Source organism: Euprymna scolopes, chromosome 9 (assembly GCF_053919585.1).
Source record: "Euprymna scolopes isolate OS-2025 chromosome 9, ASM5391958v1, whole genome shotgun sequence".
Lineage (NCBI taxonomy): Eukaryota > Metazoa > Mollusca > Cephalopoda > Sepiida > Sepiolidae > Euprymna > Euprymna scolopes.
Genome location: NC_136490.1, coordinates 136,963,986 through 136,983,925, shown reverse-complemented (window position 1 = coordinate 136,983,925; position 19,940 = coordinate 136,963,986). Strand labels below are relative to the sequence as shown.

At 31.8% G+C, this 19,940-nt stretch overlaps 1 protein-coding gene across 5 annotated transcripts in view; it reads left to right on the top strand.

The window, feature by feature from the left end:
* Positions 1 to 19,940, top strand: part of LOC145284867 (tumor necrosis factor alpha-induced protein 8-like) — a 447,133-nt gene that overhangs the window by 109,866 nt on the left and 317,327 nt on the right. Inside the window, exon 1 of one of the 5 annotated variants that reach the window (XM_080133874.1) lies at positions 7,909 to 8,610. The exons of the other annotated variants lie outside the window; for them this stretch is intronic. The gene's annotated coding sequence lies outside the window, so the exon portion shown is untranslated. Of the gene's footprint in view, positions 1 to 7,908; positions 8,611 to 19,940 lie in introns of those variants that run through there. 5 annotated transcript variants of the gene reach the window in all.

Genomic DNA, 19,940 nt, shown 5'->3' with positions numbered 1-19,940 from the left:
TTACATTCTAAATTTAAAGAGAAGAAAGAAGATAAGAGAAAGTAACGAGAAAAAACGAAAAGAATATTATCTTTGTTGTATTCACTTTTTTTTCTTTTTTTTTTTTTTTACTTCGATGGGGGTCACCCTTATAGTGGCCTGTGGGCCACTCTATGATGAGAGTTAATAACTGTTAGGCAGTTGGTGAGATCTGATCAGTAATGGTGGAACTTGGGTAGGGCTTAATTATTAAAGAGGAATCACTCTACAGGAACTTATTTACATTAGACTTGAAAATCACCATGTTATGATGCTGGGAAGCAGCTTCAAGGTATTGTTTTCTAGAAACGGACAATTCTAGGAAAGAAAATCTATTACTGGAATTTTCGTTTAGTCTTAGGCACTGATAGTGAAGGTGAAATTGATTGGAGCTCAGTCGAGCACTTACCATAAAAGTAATGATAGAGTATACAATAAAAATTTGCAACGTCTTTTCTGTGAGAAAGAAGTGGGAAGGCAAAAAGGGGTACTCGCCCACCAGATTTCGAAGACTGCAGGAAAAGATACTTCTAGGAGCTCCACCCCAGATGTGGCAACAGTACTTCCATCTTGGGAAGTATTTGACTCTTGTATAAGTAGTCAGATACTTTCTGTAGCCATAGAATGATCTCACCAATTTTTTTTTTTTCTAATGGTTTTTAGCAATGGATCTGATGTAGCTCTTCCATTTTAGCCCAAGGATGCAGATCAGTCCTGTAAGTGTATCAAAGCAGAATGCTTCCTCAAAAGAGCCGTTCATTTCAACTAGGGCGAAGTGAGGATATGAGCATTAGTGGTGAAAGGATAGAAGTTTAGTTTTAGATGCATTAAACATAAGTCATTTTTACCCCATTTTACCACACAGTATGTTTTAATTATATTTTAAACTGACTTACAGGTTTAACCTATCACAATGTCAAATTTGGTTAAAAATTTATTCAATTATTTCTAAGTCTATAGCCATCAAAAATAAGTACCGGTGAGTTTTGTTTTATTTTTAACTTATGTTAAAGTGGCCTGAGGATAAGTGTTAATGAGGTGGATGGATTTGCAATTGAATGAAGAATATAAAATTGAAATTTGATTGAGCTAACAAAATTTGATTACTTATGAGGACAGGTTATGATTAAAATTGGAGCCTTCTATGTCATAGCCTGTAGAAAGTACTCCTGTGATGACGTTTCACAAAGTTCTTGAAAAGAAATTTTGTTTGTGTATTTATACATCATTTATTTAGAATCATTAGGGCTAGGACAACAGCATATTATTTTCATTGTTTTGACTCTCGATTGTGTATCTGTTGATATCTTATATGCTTTTATATAGAGTAATGTGGTTCTTGGTTGATGAACTATGTCTGTGTTGGATATATACTCGAGTCAAAACAATAAGAATATTCTGTTGTCATAGCACTAATAATCAGTTATGAGGATTATTCTACAAGTAATGCATTCTATTTCTTAACTAAAAAAAAAAAAAAAAGTTGAAGAGCTATAAAGACGGGAATGGTAGCATTAAAGCAAGCGACCTTTTGTTATTTTTGCATGGTTACCACTATTTTCAATGCACTTTAGTCTGCGATTATGTGGTGGCTATGCATAGACGCCCAGAGCATGCTTTGTCGCTCACATCTTTCACCACTCTGAAATTGAGGAACCTATCTCCTAACGCTGCTAACTTCAACTGCATCAACTTTGTTAGACATTAAACAGGCGCCGGTGAATGTTGATCGGTTCATTTTTTTTGCATGAAGGAATTCAATGGCACATATCTGCTTCTGACACGTCCATGACATGGGTTGCTTTCTTAGTCTCACACTACTATCTGCAACAGAAATGAAATTTTCAGGTCATGAATGCATAAATTCAATTATCATAACATTGCAATTTGCAATCTTTCGGGTGGAATCAAACAGGAAGCATTACCTTTGAGACGCCCCTCGTATGTGTAGTTTAGATCAACTGAAAGAGCAAGTGTTAAACTTTTCTCACGCATATATATATATATACACACACACACATACATACTAGCAGGCCACCTGGCATCGCCCGGTCATAAAATACATTTAAATATATTTTGATTAATGCAGATTTCATGTTTACTATATTATATTATATTGGACCCAATATATAATAATGATTTAAAGTTCAAAAAGTGACTCGTGCGCCACCACTGAGAATCGAAACCAAAACGTTTAGCTTACGATTCAATTTTTCCTTTGGCGTTAATGTTTTGAGCTATGAAGACATGTTTGCTGCAAGGCTAAAAATTAAAACATGAACCAATAGCTATTACGTTATGCATGCATATTCGTAATGCCATCATTCGAACTTCACCTGGAAAATTCCATTGCTTTAATTTTCACTTTTGCATCGATTTTTTTTTTTTTTTTTTTTTTTTTTTTTTTTTTTGCCCCCGGCTAAAACCCAAATATAAATTTCGCATAGGTTCGAATAACCTGTATATTAAATTTCATGTATATTACAGGAAAAGCTGTCCCCTTTTCCTGTAAATAAGAAAAACATTAGATAAGTGAAAATGAGATTAGGATAAGCCGAGATTCGAACCTTGTAAGCAAGGTTCAGAATAGATTTAGAAAGTGGAATGTTAGAATTTAGCTATTGTTTTGGAAATAGATATTGTTTGCATTGTAAAAAGAATTTAATTGTTCGTTCTGTTATGAAAACTGATTTAAAAAAAAAAATAGGTTAGTTGAGAATTCTTTGTTGTCGAACGTGTGCTGAGCCATGTGAGTTGGTCACGTTTGGAACCACACCTCTGACGTCATAGCAAAAAGGGAATTCTAAATATAGGAGCTAGTTTGAATCAAGCAGTCGGGCAGACAGGTTCGCGAGTCAGCAAAGGCGGTTGGAAAGAGTTGACATGATCAGAAGAGGGTCCCTTTAGAAGCGAAGGGAGAACATTTAACCATGTAGAAACGAATTTGAATTCCTGACGTCATCATTTCGACCGCGCAAATGAAATAAAGAACATCATCGACTTTTGTAACTGTTTTCGTGTCGTCATTCAACAATTGAAGGTAATGTGCTAATCATCTTAATATGAACTTTGTATAATCCCTTTCCAAGTAATGTTCCCCCTCTCCATCATAAGTAATGATTCTTCCTCTCTGATGTAAAAGAATATGTATCTCTCCTCCTCTCTATATGTGCTAAAAGAAATATAAGAACCGTGCATCTATCACCCTCTCTCTTCGCTAATATGTTATAAGAATCTACAGAACTGTAATATGTATAAATGTATTCTCCCCTTCATCACTGTCATTAGTCCCGTTGTATATGAACCCTAATATATAACATTTAGACCAAAAACTGACAGTTTGGTTGGCAAAATTCATTATATATATATATATATATATATATATATATATATATATATATATAGAAAGAGTTGTGTGTTTACTATAACCTTTTTACGAAAGTATAAATCCTGTAGAATATCTGCATGAAGATAATTACACATAGTTAACTAAAGATGATCATTCCATAAGGAAACTGATAAAAGCTAATAAGGAATTAATTAAAATGAATGTTTAAAAGAATATGCAAATTAGCTAGATCTTTTGCAGATGAACGACCCATATATAACAGGTGTATTTTCTTTTTAATAAGTAGAAAAAAAGGTTTTTAATATAAATATTAATACACAAAAACACCCAAATTATTTTGTGACGCAGCATAATCACATTGACTCATCGGTTTTCATTAGATTAAAGTTAAACTACGTTGAATCTGGTCAGTAGCAGATAGATGACTATTTGGAATACCAGACGCTGTATTAAAATTCTGACGGAGATGTACAAGCAACTGAAAATTGCTTGTGAATTTGATGTTACCTAGAAACTTCCTTTTTTGGAGGAAGCCAATTCAACACCCCTAGAATGACCTGCAGATATAGTATACGGAAAAAGGAAAGTTCTTTACAACTGTGGTAGTGAGATGAGTTCTTGGTATTTTTTTTTTTAAATATCGGCCTGTCGTGTATGACAAACGACAGTTCATTAGTCATCTCTTATAGATAACAATGTTGTCTTTGTAAATTTGAATGTTACTATAAATTCACGCCAGACAAACGATCGTAGTTAAGTCATTGATTTTTTTTTTTAATACAATTTTTGCGCTTACTGACAAATATGTCTGCTTAAATCCTAATCTAATCAACGATCTAAGGTGCGATGGAGATTTACTGTTTTAGTTTGTTCGAGCGGCGCTTGCTAATATTTGCTAAATATACAAAAACTCATTAGTTTATGCCGTATGAAATAGCAGACATGAAACCAAACAAATACATTAGACAAGGCTGCAAACCTTTACTTTAAAACAATAACATTTTTAAAAGTAAAAACAACCGTTATAGAAATTTAAAATTATCACATAAATATTATGAACTAGCAACACCTTTGGAAATTCCACAAAATGAGAAATATATTCGATCAACAAATGGTTTGATAAAGTAAATATTTTTCTGGATAGTGCAAAAAAAATAAAGTTTTTCTTTTTATTTTTTTTTAACAGAAAAATTAATACCGTGCAACAAATGAGTTTAACATGTCTATGAAAATAGTTGTAAAGGAAGTTTGGTTGATATTCACTGGTATCACAGCCGTGGCGTGAGCATACATAAATATCTTCCAACCCTTAACAAAAAATAGATGTCGTTAATTAGCAATATTAAGACCAGTTTCAACATTTGATATAGAAATTTGAGAAAAAACTTTGTGGTGTATTTTCATATGCGTGCGGTGTCAACACGTGAGATAAAATTCAGTCATTAAATGATTTCCGAGATGTTCATAGTTGGTAATTGTCTGTATTTTTGAGATGAGGTGTTTTCATTGATTGAGATTGTCGGACTGACTTCTTCATCTTGGTTGTAATCGTCACAACGTTTCGGCCGTTTTGCCCTCCGGCCGTTTTGCCCTCCGGCCTTCATCAAGTGTTTTGTATCGAACTGGGGAACCGTTTGTTAGGAGTCTCGAACCCAACCCTTTATTATTATTACGGGGGTACCGTGTTCAGACTCCAGCTAGGCTCTGGGACATAGTTGCTGATTCTCTGTTTTGAATGTAACTTTTTACTGCCTTCGTTCAGGATTGAACTCGGCACCTTTGGGTAACTGTAAACTTTGATACAACGTCTTTGGCTGAGTGGTCTTAGAACACGGTACCCCCGTAATAATAATAATAATAAAGGGTTGGGTTCGAGACTCCTAACAAACGGTTCCCCAGTTCGATACAAAACACCTGATGAAGACCGGAGGGCAAAACGGCCGAAACGTTGTGACGATTACAACCAAGATGAGGAAGTCAGTCCGACAATCTCAATCAATGTTCATAGTTCTTGGAAATGTTAGGTTTAGAATCGTGCATAGTCGTGAGGGCTTCCTCAAAAAAAAAAAAAAAAGAAGCTAAATGGAGGCCATCTAGAACATATGCTGTAGAACAGAGAAAAAAAAGCCAAAGACCCTTGTGTTTTGATGTGATGTTTTGAATATAAGAAACAAGGCCTAATTAGAGTTGGGGCCCGTTATTTTTGGGTCACCCTGTATTTCTTACCTAGTCAGAACTTTAGTAAAAGAACTGTAACCGATGAAAAGAGAAAACCTCCTACGACTGAGGATATCATGTTTGTTTGTTTTTTTAGGGGGGGGGGGTTCTTAGATAAAATATTTTTTCTTTACAATAGAATTAAAATTTGTTACATTAGTTAGTTCAGTATTGTGATAATTTTGTTTCATAAATGTGTCCGAGGTGACAAAAGGTTATTTTTTTAGGAATTAATTCAGTGAGATTAAGAGTCTTTAGGTGCATGGCGCGTGAAGTCAATGTTGGTGATTTTTACATCGAAACGGTCGAACAACGAGTTGTTCATTTATGGTACTGCATCCTCAACTGAACTCTGACTCAACTGATTTGGATTTCGCGCTCAATGTCTTTTATATGCTTCTGGGTGACTCCCAGCGAAGGCTGTTAGAAAAAGTTTTTAGAAAAGTGTTTTCTTTAAGCATTGATTAGACAAAAAGTGTACACCCTGTCACGTGGTATTGCTTCACTTACGTCCGCACAGAGAGACCGTTTTAATTTTTTACTTCTACAGAATTTGTGTGGGTGGATACAACAAATGTACGCGTAACTGAAATGTTATTTATCCAGCCATTTTAATGTCTCTGACGTAATGTCCATTACATTTTAAATATAGAACTAATCCAAATAAGGTAAATTAATAAGTACTAATAACTACATAGTTCAATACAAATAATACAATCACATTGTAAGAAACAATCTTTAATTTACTCCTTCAGTCCAGCATCTCTAGTAGAGAACCCCCCCCCTTTTGTTTGGATCTCTTTTGCACTTGGTTCACCAGGAATATTAGTTACTGGCATGCATTAGGTTTTGAGAAACTGTCCTCGGATGTAAATTATCTATGGACAGGTCTTCATTCCTCGGGTCCATTTTTATCAATTATTCCAATGTTTTCTTTAGTTTTCCTCTGAACTTACTACCTCAACTGTTCTACATTTATTAATGTAAGAACTCTCAATTCTTTCAACATGGCAATATCATCATAGCCTTCTGCACACATCTCCTATATTTTCCAGATTTTATCTTCTGAGTGTTATATTCGCTGCAGCCGGTTGTTCAAATGTGATTTTTAGTATATATAATTGCTAAATCTACTTTTGTTACTGGTTTACAATACATACACATTGACAGCGAGGAAAACACAACACAGCTGATCTATAAAATATATTTAGATTTCACACTGACAACCAGTTTTGGATTTAAAGTTATGACAGGCGTTTTGACCTCAATGAAGGTGCGTGGGGATGGTGTGGATGTTAGCGGTAAAGAAAATGTATCCTTGATCAACTGCTCCGCTTTCTTTGTAACGATTTATATAAACATTTTTTTACCTCCTGGAATGTTTAATATTTCCCATTGTCTATTGTCTCGAATCCTTGGACCAATATATTCTTGCATATTTCTGGGTCAAATTATGCATTCCAATAGACAATGGTGGAAAATCTAGCATTCCTCACATGGAATCAATGTGCGTGTAACCCATCGAATGCCTCTCTTCCTGGGGTCAGCTGCCAATCTAACATGAGTTCCTCAGCTCTAAGCCATTGTATTATTTTCATGTCCTTTCTCTCCATGTTTTCTATGAAAGATTGTTTGAAAAGGAATAAATATCCAACAGAACGTGTAGATATCAAATATAATTTTAGTTGCATACCTCAAAAAGGGACAAATACCGTGTGTGTGTGTGTGTATATATATATATATATAAAATGTTTAAAGACGGCAAACTTTTAAATTAATAAATCACATAAAAATATTTATCAGAATATGTGGTCTTTTTCTGAAGATTAAGTTTTGGCATTTATAATTTCGGGCTTACGGCCACATGGATGTGGTGTAATTTCAATTTTTAAATTAGGCTATATTTCGGCAATAATGAGTCGAATGTTTTCCAAGTGGTCTGTTTTGTCTGCTTTGTTGGTATAGACATGAGACTTTGCATATCTACAAAGAAAAATAATCTAACAGGGTTACCTCGCACAAACGAGGTAGCCAGTTGATAGGTCAGTTTCATCAAATTGTCCATTCATCAAACGTAAATAATATAAATTTATACAATTTGCAAACGCTGTTCGAGTGTTAGTCTCTTCATAATGAATTGCCAAACCTAGCTGAATTCAAAATAATCGATAGTTGTCAAATCTGCAATCAAAGGAAATACTTCAAATTCGCTGCCTGTGAAAAAAAAATGTATGGATCTTTGAAATCCAATCTGGCGTCGCTTTTTCCATGCGTGCTTTGAATTTGGGGGTGAGGTGGGGGCTATAAACAATAAATTCTTTTAAATACATGTTTTTGTAGATTTTACGTATCTTTCCTCTTTCCGTTCAAATTCTTTTACAGTTTATAAATACTTTTTTAGGAACATACACCCAATTCCTCCGACAAATGTAAGACGTACTTCATTTAAAAAAAAAAAAAAAAAAAAAGGGAGGCTTGTGAGTATGAATTAAATACGTTTTCTGGTTTTGGAATAACTAATGATTTTTGATAAATTGTGCCAGTTTAAAGTTTTTCTTTGACAGTTCCACTCGCTTTCAGGACATCCGCATGTATTCTATCATAAAAAAAAAAAAACTTATTCTGTTTTTATCAAATTAATTTAACATTCTTGCATTTACAAAACCCACAAAGCGATTGAGTCAAGTAGAACAATTCTAATACTAGTTTGAAAAGGATGGGTTTCAGAAATATGCTCTCATGCAGCTTCCCCATCCCAATTCTGTGTTGGTTTATGTCCTATTTTCACAGTGAGGTCAAGGTTTGTTGCAGAAAAATTGACTTCCTTGCCCTGAAAGTTATTCATATTTCATTGTCGTTCAATTGAAACTTTTTTCTTTCTTTCTTTCCAAATTCCATCAATTTTTTATTTTTTTTCTTGAAACATTCTGTTCATGGAAATAGTATGCTGTCTTCTCATTCTCTTGGATGTCATTACAAGTAATCTTCACAATGCCAGCTTCCCTACCATATGTGGCCCGGAAGAGGTTAAGGTTTCGTTTCTAGTCCTTTTCAATTTGTTATCCTTTTCTTTTTCTTTCTTTTTTTTTCTTTCCACATTTCTACGTAGCTTTTACCGATTGTGGTAACATGTCTTACTTGCAATGCATGATAGTCCTCACTTAGAGCAACCAGTGTTCACATGCTAATATTTCATATTTTTTTAATCAAACTGAAAGAGTAGCCATTCATCTTTGGAGTAAGTGTAGGGGCTGAATACCATCTTTGATCCTGAATTCCTTGGTTTTGAGTTTTCTGACATAGCTTCTATATGTGACTCTTCAGATAACAGATTTATGTATTCACTAGGAGTTCTCACACAGGTCATAATCAGATTACTCACATATTAATAACTGGTGGTGTACCCTAGAATATGGGTGACAAGTTTCTCCCAGATTTCAAATGCTATCCACCTCTTTTAATAACCTTTTGAAAATGACTTTGCTTTATCGCAACAACCGTTTACCATTGATTTCTTGCTGGCATTGATATTATGGAAATCATTCCAGTTAAAGCATGAATATACTTAATGTAAAGAGATAAGCAAAATACTAGTTCAATGTACAAAAAAAAAAAACTACTCAATAATAAATGTTAGGTGGATAGATTCCGAATCGGAAATCAGCAATTCTTTTGTCAGAAACCTCGTTCATGGAATATAAGGACTAAAGAAAAATAAGGAAGCTGGTTGTGAGGCTGCTGAAACCCATGGTCTACTTTTTACTCGCCTTTTAAAATATTTTCATTGCTTTTGTAAACTTTTTGCAAACTTTACACAAAAAAAAAAAAAAAAAAAAAAAATGAAGTTGGCATGAAAATTAAAACCATTTCCTAAAGATATTTCTAATCGCTATGCACTCTGCAAAACGTAGAGGTTTAAAAAAAAAACTCGCTAGGTATTTTTAATTCAGAACGTACTGCTAGTGACCTCGCTAAGGTTTGAAAGTTGTTTGACACTGCTGAGAAGAGATTTGAAGCAACGATGGTGATGTTAATGCATTATCGATATTATTCGTGTCTACACAATCACGTAAAATCACAAATGGTGGCGAAATGCTGAGCCAATGAAATCGCAACAGCCAACGTCATTTCAGAAAACACATACCATATATTTTTGCGCATAAGGCGACCGTCAGATAAAACGAGGTACAAGATTGGGGCAAATATTTGATAAATTTGACTGCTAAATCACGAAACCATGTTTGTTTAGGCTAGGCTAGAGATTGCAACACTCGGTATCTTATGAAATATTGTTTTTTAAAGATGATTTTTTTAAACTTGAGGGGCGTCTTATATGCCGAAATATACAGTATTTGCTATGGTTTGGTTATTATATATAAAAAAAAAATTTGATTGTAACAAAAATATTTAAAATTTTTTAATTTGTTTGCTAGTAATTGTTCCTATTTACTTGCCTCCCCACGAGGGTAGTTAGACACAAGGTCCGTTTTTAATATGGGGAAAATCCAGCTCTCCAAAAAGGGAACTTTGGATAGGTACAAAAATAAAAAATTGCCTCCGTCATGAAGGATTTGTTAAAAATTACTCAATAATTATTCATTGTATAATTCAATGTAAACTTAATTGAAAAATGAAAATTATATATATATATATATATATATTTTTTTTTTTTTGTTGCTAGGAAGAATCCTAACAAAATTAATTTCAATCAAGTTTTCATTGAATTATCTTCATAACAAATTATATATTTTTAATGAAAAAAAAAATGTCTAGCATTATGCATAAAAAACTCAACCATTCATTTGACACCTTCCTATGTTTTACGAAAACTGAAAGAATTCCAACAATAGCACAGTTCTTATTCTACATAAGTACCCTAATTTCTTGTTTCCTTCAAAAAACTTTGCTTTAAATTAGTCAGAATTTTAGCATATTTACCCATTATCTCTTTTGTTATTAATTATAAGAGATATAATTTTGATATTAATCGATATTAATGTTTGAACCAAAAATTAGCTACTACTAAATGTTTATTAATCAAAAATAGTGGAATTACTTTTGATATAGATATACTGGATGGGGGGGGGGGTCTGTCCATCACTTGGGACTGGGCTTGGTATTTTTTTCTTTTGGAGATATATATATATATATATATATATATAATCATTCAAACACTACCGTGTTTGAATATATGTTTAAGTGGCAGTTTTAATCATGTAGAACTGCTTTAAAGCTTCACCGCTCACTCATTTTTCGACCAAATTTCAAACAATTAGAGTTTATAGATCACCTTCTCAGCTATATTGCGAAAAAAAATGTTGAATTTTCGTTCAGTAAAACATGTTATGATGAATTTACTGGTGTTCAAAATCATTTAAAAAAAAAAAAAAAAAGTAAGGTGAGCGACGTTTTTTATGACTGGTTTCCATATCAACCACGTCGCTTCAGCAACTACTGTTACTACCAATTCACCGTTCTTGCAAAAAGTAACAAATGAAACAGAATGAAAGGGAGATAAATGGGATTCTATTGTAAGCAGACTAGTGCCGTACATTGTTATTACATATGTGTATGTTATGGGGCAAAAAATAAGACTAATTGAACAAAGAACAAATGAATTTACAGGAAGCCTGGAAAAATCATGGATTATAATAGAAACATGAGAGCATGAAAAGTAATATGGTTAAGCTTAAACATGGAAAAGAAAAGGGCAAGATATTCTAGTAAAAAATAAATTTGTAACTTAAAATATTGTAGCAGTCAGAATTTTATTTTTAATTACATTTATAACATTATATAATCAAATCTTAATGCTGCAATATTTTGAGTTATAAATTTATATTTTTACTAGAATATTGTCCTTTTTTACAGTTTTAACAATTAGTCTTTTACTTTTCCATGTTTAAGCTTAACCATATTACTTTTGCTTGCTCGTATTTTTCTATTGTATAATATATATATAATATATATATATATATATATATATATATATATATATATATATATATATATATATAGTACAGATTTCAAGTTTTAAAAAAATGACTTTGGTACCATCAGCTAGAATCGAAATCAACACTTTTAGCTAGTAGTTTACACATGCACAAACTGATACAGTTGTCGGCAAGTTGAAATGAACATTTTTGTATTTCAACTTGCCGACTTCTGTATGCGTTATTCATCTATTCAAACAATGATTGTGCTTGTTATAAACCATCCTTGGTGTATGATTTCTATTTCCTGTTAATTTCAGTTATGTGACCAGCGGTTGTTTAAGAGTTTATCGGTTAAATATTTACGCACATCTACTGTTTTATTTTAGATTATAAATGTTTCATATGAAGACTTCTCCCTCAATCACTGAATCTTAAATTAAAAGGAAATAATTATGTCTTGTTTTTTTCCAGTACAAAACATGAATTTCCTAAAGCGTTTTATTATTTTATTTATTTTTTTTTTTAAATATTTCAGGAAATTTATTGATATTAAGTGCATGTTATTTGTTCTTTACAAATAACCCGTTAAGGTTATTTGTAAACATTTCAAAAAAGTTTTTTTTTTTTTTTTTTACAAGATTAAAGATATTAAAATTACTTGCTATTTCTTTATAAATAAGTAATTTTTTTCTGTTAGTCCCTATCCAGCATTGGCCTGGACTAACTTATATATTAATGTGCGTTTTAATAACAATATCAAATAGAATATATTGAATGCTGTACCAATCAACCCAGGATTGTTTGCATGACCTACTTTCTCATAAAATGGCGTTTCTGTGTCCTGTATAATGAAAGACTAGTTTCAGTTTTCAGTCATTGACATTTGTAGAAACCGATATTTCTAAACCTTGTCAAAGTGTTTGGATGTTTTGTATGCTCCGTTGTTTCAGACATTTCTTTAAATTATTCTCCCTATGGAAAAGAAAAAAAAATGAACACTCATGAAGTACAAATAAACGTTTCTAAACAAAATGCTGACTGTTGATGTTCTCATCAGAGGCAATTTTTTTCTTTCTTTTAAGTGAAATATATAATGTTAAAGTTGGTTTCTGCAGGCATATTAAAATTGTGATAGTTGTCTCCTTTATCCTTCTGATGTAACACCTGTGGTGACCGTTATTTCCAATGGTCGACTTGTTTTTCCTCTTGGGTCATGCTGGCAATTGCTTGCAGAGTGAAATTGGTTTTGTGCAAAATCTTTGCTTGAAAATTTTAAGATTTCGCTGTGTCATGATGCAATGGTAAATAGTCGATGTTCAAATTTATATATATATTAGTGTTGGGACGATTAATGGGAATCGAAAAAATCAGTTTTTTGGGATATTGGAATCTGAAAAATTTAGCCTATTTTCTGAGTCCAAAATAGATTTCTTAAATTATTTTTTCTTTGATTTTGGTTTAAGAAACCTCTTTCACCGCTTGTAGTAATAATAAACATTTATTGGTTTGAATTTCCAGTAACACTAAAATCTCCAAATCACCCCCCTCACAAGTGTTTTTACCTTTGATAAAGTATAAGCACATTTAAGATGTGTTTTTATAGTAATTGGGACAAAATAACACATTTATGTAGAGATTTATAAAGAATCGGAATTGGGAATTTAGTACGGAATCTGGAGGAGGATATTGGAATTGTCCCATCACTAATATCTTTATATAAATTCGTACTCCTGCTTATCTGTTTACTATTTGATTAATATATGCAAAAGATCCGCTACTTTACTCTTTCATTTATTTCTATATATGGTATGATTCTTGCAAAATATACAATTAAGAGGCCACCTCAGTTGCATATTGCATTAAGGAAAATCGATTTTACTAAATAGCGGTATGTTAGTTAATGTTTCTAGCGAGAGAATTGTTTTAAGTGTTCTATTTAAACTTTTTATTTAATAAACTTTAAATATATCAGTCAAATTGTTATTTAATTTATTTGGAATTATTTCTGACATCGACTTTTTTTTAAGATGTAGTTATCTCCCCCTAGAAACTTCGGAACATAATAAACTGTTCACCAAATAAAATAATTTGGTAATTTCAATAAGTTTCTAGCGTGAAAAAATAATTCCATGTAGATAGAAAAATGTTTTTTTTTGTTTTTTTTGTTTTTTTTTTTTAAATATTCAAACACAAAAAAACACAAACTGAAAAAAAATTTCATTATTTTTAATATTCTTAAAACGGTTATACAGGAACTTTGACCGCTTCAAATTCAAACTTCAACCACACTTTTAGAAACAAAAAAAAAAGCTTCCCCCTCCCCTTAAAAAAAGCAAATCGAAAATTTCCTTTATTTACGGAAAAAAGGAGCCAATGAAAAGAGCCTTAACAAAAATTTAAAAAAAAAAAAAAAAAACGCATATTATGCACGCGTTTAGCTAATTTTTTTTTTTTTTTTTTTTTTTTTTTTATTGAAGCAAAAGTTTTGATTTATTATTAATTCTTTTTACCGTACGGACAACAAAAAGTCCTCAGTATCCGGAGAATAGTTTCTTCTCTTGTGTCCCTTCTGTCGAAATAGGGTATCACGTACTTTGTTTGGACGATTACATATACATGTTTTTATCCGTTCTTTTATTTTTGAAATTGTTGCCCATGATGAAAATGATTAATGTCCTTAGGTTTGATCAAACGGAATTTCGTGTCAACCCGGGCAAGGTTGGGTACCCATGCTAGTATATATATATATGTTAATAACTTACTTGAAATGTTAATCTATTAGCATATAACCAATCGGAAGAAATTTAATTTTTCAAAAAAAAAAAAAAAAAAATTGTATTTTTTAAATTTTTCCATAAAGGTAAAAAGTCCAAGCTCAATGAATATCTTTTGTGATTTCAGAGCATATATATAATGTAATAGTAGTTTGCAAAAATTCCAAAGATAAAGTTATCTGTCGCTAAATTATTTTCATTCTGATATTGTTTTGTTCGACTGACAAGTCGGCAAAATTGTCTTTGCTGCATTTTCAATTGCTTAATGATCAGGTGCTCACTTTAAAAGCAATTTTCTGACCTCTGTAACACATGTATATGCTTTCGAGTAAATTTAGTTCAGTATTTCTGTTCTGGTTATATTGCAAACTTTCATGTTTGCATATTTGCTGCTGCAAGTTAATTTTTTTTCTGAAGTATATATATATACAGAATTGCTAGAAACAAGAGTTTCAGATAATTGGAGTCCAGAACAGATTAGCATATGTAATGGTCGCCCGTTTTCCTATAATAGCTGAAGTTTTAGGGGAAAAACAACGGCAGCTTATATAAATGACTAGCTTGGGTGCCCAACGTTGCCCTCGTGTTTCGAGGTGTGTTGAGCAAAAAAAAAAATGGTAGTAGGCAGGATGGCAGGCTCAAACCCATACCGTGAAGGAGGAAAAGAATGTGAAAAAAAAACATGACGTCTTTGCCGCAAACCGGAAGTGACGAATGTTTAAATTAAGGCTAGTCAATCAAAAAGAAGGTATGACTTTCAAAAATTTGAAAAAAGCGACCCTTCCCTGTAAAAAAAGTGCCCAGTTGAGAGTGAAGGAATTAATATTTTTAGCCAATTTTTCAGTATTTGTTATTTGAAGGGTTGAACCTCCAAACGATACTGATCTTGTGAAAATCCGTCCCCTCTGTCAAAAGTTTTAGGTAGACAGATGAGATTTATATTGTAGATGGACAGAGCTAGACGGCATTGTTTGGGGGTCTCAAATAAGAAAATAATTAAGTATAACCTCTTTCTGATAAAACTTCAGTAATGTAAATTTCTGAAAACACTTTCTGTTTAACCCAGTTTCAATATTTTTTAAACTAAAAAAAAAAAAAAAAAAAAAAGTATATTTCTTCATCCAGCCACCCCTTCCTCTGCCCTGCACTAATTTGGTCGCTGATCAACTGAAGTTTTACGATGATTCACACTATTGAGTGTTATTTTTTACGTTTTGGCCTATGTAACATTCGACCTTCTTCAGGCAAATCTTGTTGAGTTCTTGAAATCTCCATTGCACAGAATTTCGAACGAAACCCTTTTTTTATCCATGGAGGTAGCTTACTTTCGTTCAGTCAGCCATGACCAAGTAGGTCTTAAGTAATTCGCCATTCTATTAGTATCGTCTGCACTGAGGATTGAACTTTAAACATCCAAAGCAATTTTACTTAAAGCTGAATTTTACTTCGTACCTTATCTACTATGCCACAGGTCTTTGTGATAAAGAACTACGTAAAATTCATTTTCCCAAGTTTGATAAGATACACCTGACGGTCGGAGGTTACATCGGCCGAAACCTTGTGCAAATAACCCTCAAGATGGGAACTGTAATCTGAATGATACAAATAATACAAAACCGCCTTATCCTTATTTTCAAAATAAGAAAATATATATATTTTAATTTTTAGTAGACAAATGAAAAGGATTTCACAGTATTTAGATCGTCAATATTCAAGTCCATGGTATTTGTGTCTTAATTGGTTTGGAAAAGATATCCAACAATTAATTTGTTCACACAAGAAAGTAAACTTAAATTACATTTATACTATATGACAAAGAGCGTATCATGGAAACTTCCCGTCAATTAGGTGGGATTAATTCCCATGCTTATTAGTATAGTTTTTGTTTTTTTATTTATTTTTATTTTTTTTATTTTTATTTTTTAAGCTAGTTTCTATTTGATAAAAGACAAGACAATGGAAGCAACATTACTTGGATGATTTGTGTATGTTTTTATATATTTTGATGAAAGGGGAGTGGTTAATTTACAGGACAGTTTGGGAAAACATCCAATTATTTTGTCTAAAATAATTGGACTAATTCCAAATAAATGTTCAGATGTGTGAATTAACTTTTATCTTTTATTGAATCATTTTTTTTTTTTCTCATGTGCATACATGCATCTTAACTCTGGTTTGCATGCATTTATTTTCAAAACAGGTTTGTGTTCACTGTATCATTAAATGCTAATATTTCATCCAGTTTTTTTATAAAAACAATCGACAGCTTATTAAAAAATATGAAAAAGGACCAATTAAGATATTTAGTTTTGCAGCAACGCAAAGTCATCTTCACAATTTATATACAATTTAATAAAAAATATTTCATTTACAAAAATACAGGATTCGAACCTCTGACCATATGTACAGAGGCTCGAATACTAGAACAGTCAAGCTACACTGACGATCGGCAGAACCGTGAAACACGTGCTTGTAGATTACTATTTTATAAGTAAAATAAATAAATATTTGTTTACGTCAAAAAAGTATGGGCGATCTTCTAAGGAAAAATATTTTCCTAGGTCTTCAAGGTTGGAGACTCTAATAACCATATTTTCGTTAAAATGAAAAACTACACACACATTATATATATATATATATATATATATATATATATATATTAAGCAATAGACGAATTTCTCTAGTAGATATCATTTAATGGTAGTATAAAACTTTATTTTTTTTATTTTAATAAACAAATTTAGCTCGATCTCATGAATTTATTTCAACCTGAAAAGGCATTATTAAATAAGATCTGGCCTGGTTTTAGTATCTGACTTAAAATAAATTTGAGATTGGGCTAAATTTGTTGCTTGTCACCTCCCTTTTTTTCCCCCAACTTATATATTAGAAGTACCCATTGGGTCACAACGACTTATCACTTTGGTTTAATTCAAATTCATGTGTGATACATTTATAACATTCTTACTTAACTAAAAAATAAGCCTCTTGTATTATTATTATTATTATTATTATTATTATTATTATAGAAGTAAAGATTTATTTAAAATTCAAAATAAAAAGCTGTGAAAGAAATACATATCTAAGAGATGTAAGTGATTTGTTTTAGTTAATTATAAATTACGCTTAAGACAATAAAAATTTATTTTTGAACGAACATAACTTGCCAACTAAGACATTTTCTCCCATGATATCTGAGAAAGATAACCATTAATTTGAAGGGACGCTATCTTGCTCATCACCTTTGTCATGCCTGAGGAATAGAAACTGAAAGTCAAAAGGAGCAGACAATCTGGAAAATACTGTATGAAATGAACGTTTTATAATTATCTAGAAAATAGATTTTTCTCTTTGTTTTTATATTCCCAGCCCAAAGAATTATAGACTGTTCGTTTAATACGAAATGTGCTTATGCAAACAAACTCTTTTTTTTTTTAATTTTTTTTTTTTTTTTAAATTTTTTTTATTTTTTTTATTTTTTTTATTTTTTTTATTTTTTTTATTTTTTTTATTTTTTTTATTTTTTTATTTTTTTTATTTTTTGTTTTACCATTGAGGACTGAAGACTTTCTGCCATTTTAGCGTTGTTATTTAAAAGTGCATACAAATATTAAGTTGCATTCATTTAAAAATCTTCATGCTACCAGATCAGGCTGTCTGGAGATAATGGATTCCTGACCTAAAATGCAATAAACATTAATGTTACTGTATTTTTCCTTTCCCTTCGCAAAATTCAATCATGTTCTGCAAAGTCAAAAACAACGATTTTAATTCTCTCCCACTGCAAGAACTGTGACACCAGAGTCGGAAAGTGGAATTGAGAAGTCAGTACCCTCAAGGAGGGGCATTCTAACCTACAAAAAAGTGCCTGGGCAATCACGTCAGCATTCCCCGGGAAGGGCGCTTCATGCGATTAATAAACTAACTCCTTCAAGAGAGAAGCCAAAGTCGGAAGGGTGGACCTCCTAGAAATGCAAAGAATCAGCATTACACCGGAATGTCTAATCTCCGATTTACATTTTTAACGACTATATCTTAAAAAAAAAAAAAAAAAAAAAAAAAAAAGATTCTAAGTAATTTAATAAATTTATTCTAAGGAAACTTTAACCAAACAAAATGATAAAAAATATACCGTTTGCTAAAAGCAAAAGCGCTTGCCAAGCAAAACCCATTTTTATCAAACATTAATTCATGATTAAAAAAATGAATCATTCTAGCGACTAGATTGAAAAATAATCTGAGTAATAAGAATACATAAATTTTTCTAGAAAATTCAAAATTTAACAAAAATCGACCAAAAATATATCTGCTAGAAAAAAAAAACTTATAAACCTGATCCAATCTTATTAAAATTTATTCAATGTATCTATAAAGTATATAAAGTACAATATATCTATAAAAGTGAAATTGTGTGTCTGTGTGTGTACAGTTCCCTACTAAACTACTGCCAATTTTTAGTCTATAGATTTGGGAAAATCTTTTTAACCGGTTTTCGGCCATAAATTTGGCTGTCAAGGGGTCAGTTTAACTATCTGACCTTTGAAAACTCTACCAAACTCCTCCGCCAATTTTTGGTCTAAACGCTTGAAATTTTAGATTTAGGTTACCTGACCACAAGGCAAACTTTCTAATACATATGCACATAAAGTTATGAACTAAAGGCCCGAGCAAAGCCGAGCTGAACTGCTAGTATAATAGAAAAAAGAACTAAAGTTTATTTTTCTCTTATAATAAAATAAATTCACACAAACTATTTATCGATTTCATTTCCATATGAAAATTTTTGCTAGAAATGACATCATGATAAAATTTGACACGCTGACATCGTCACAAACAAATATGGAGTTTCAGTGTAATGTAAATAACCTGTGCTGAGCTTCCCAAAGAGACATCCGCAATTCATCCTTTTTCTTAAAGGGGCATATTGTTAAAGGTGGGGAAGAAGGAATGTTAAAACTGTTAATCCTTTGTCATCTGACCTCCGCTCATCAAAAACTTGTTCTGGATTAATGGCTGTTTGATTTGGAGATGAAAATCACTTATGAATGGGCGTAAAATCGTGACCATCGTCATATTACAGTAGCAACGGTAAAAGCCATTCTTAAGTTTGAAAGTTCTAATTACTTCTGGCACCAAGACTAAGTCAAATACCTCTAATTTGTGCCTGGGAATTTCCATTCTCTTAAATAAGCTTAACACTATTTCTTTTAAATATAAAAAAACTAGCCAATATAATTTCAGTCATAAAAGAGTACATGTTGTCCTCTATCTTTACATTTGATAGATCCCTGTTTTTTGTAAAATTTGTTAACAACTGCCTGAAAACTCTCCAGGTAACAGATATACGTTGTCTTATTGTTGTGCATCATTTATTTAGTCATTCGAATAAATCAGATGATTATTGTTGGCATTCGTTTCCCCGATATCTTTCTAGTTAGAATTCTTTCTAGAAAGACATTGAGTATTTACAGAAATAAACCACGTGAAGACTGCCAACATCCTTAAGTGAAAGTATTTCTATGGATCGAACTGGATGCAAACTTGACACACCCAGGTGGTCAGTATGTATTGTTATTCTAACCAATAAGATTTGTTATAAACTATGAACAGAATTTATTTGCTATTCTAACAAATTTTCTTTTCTTT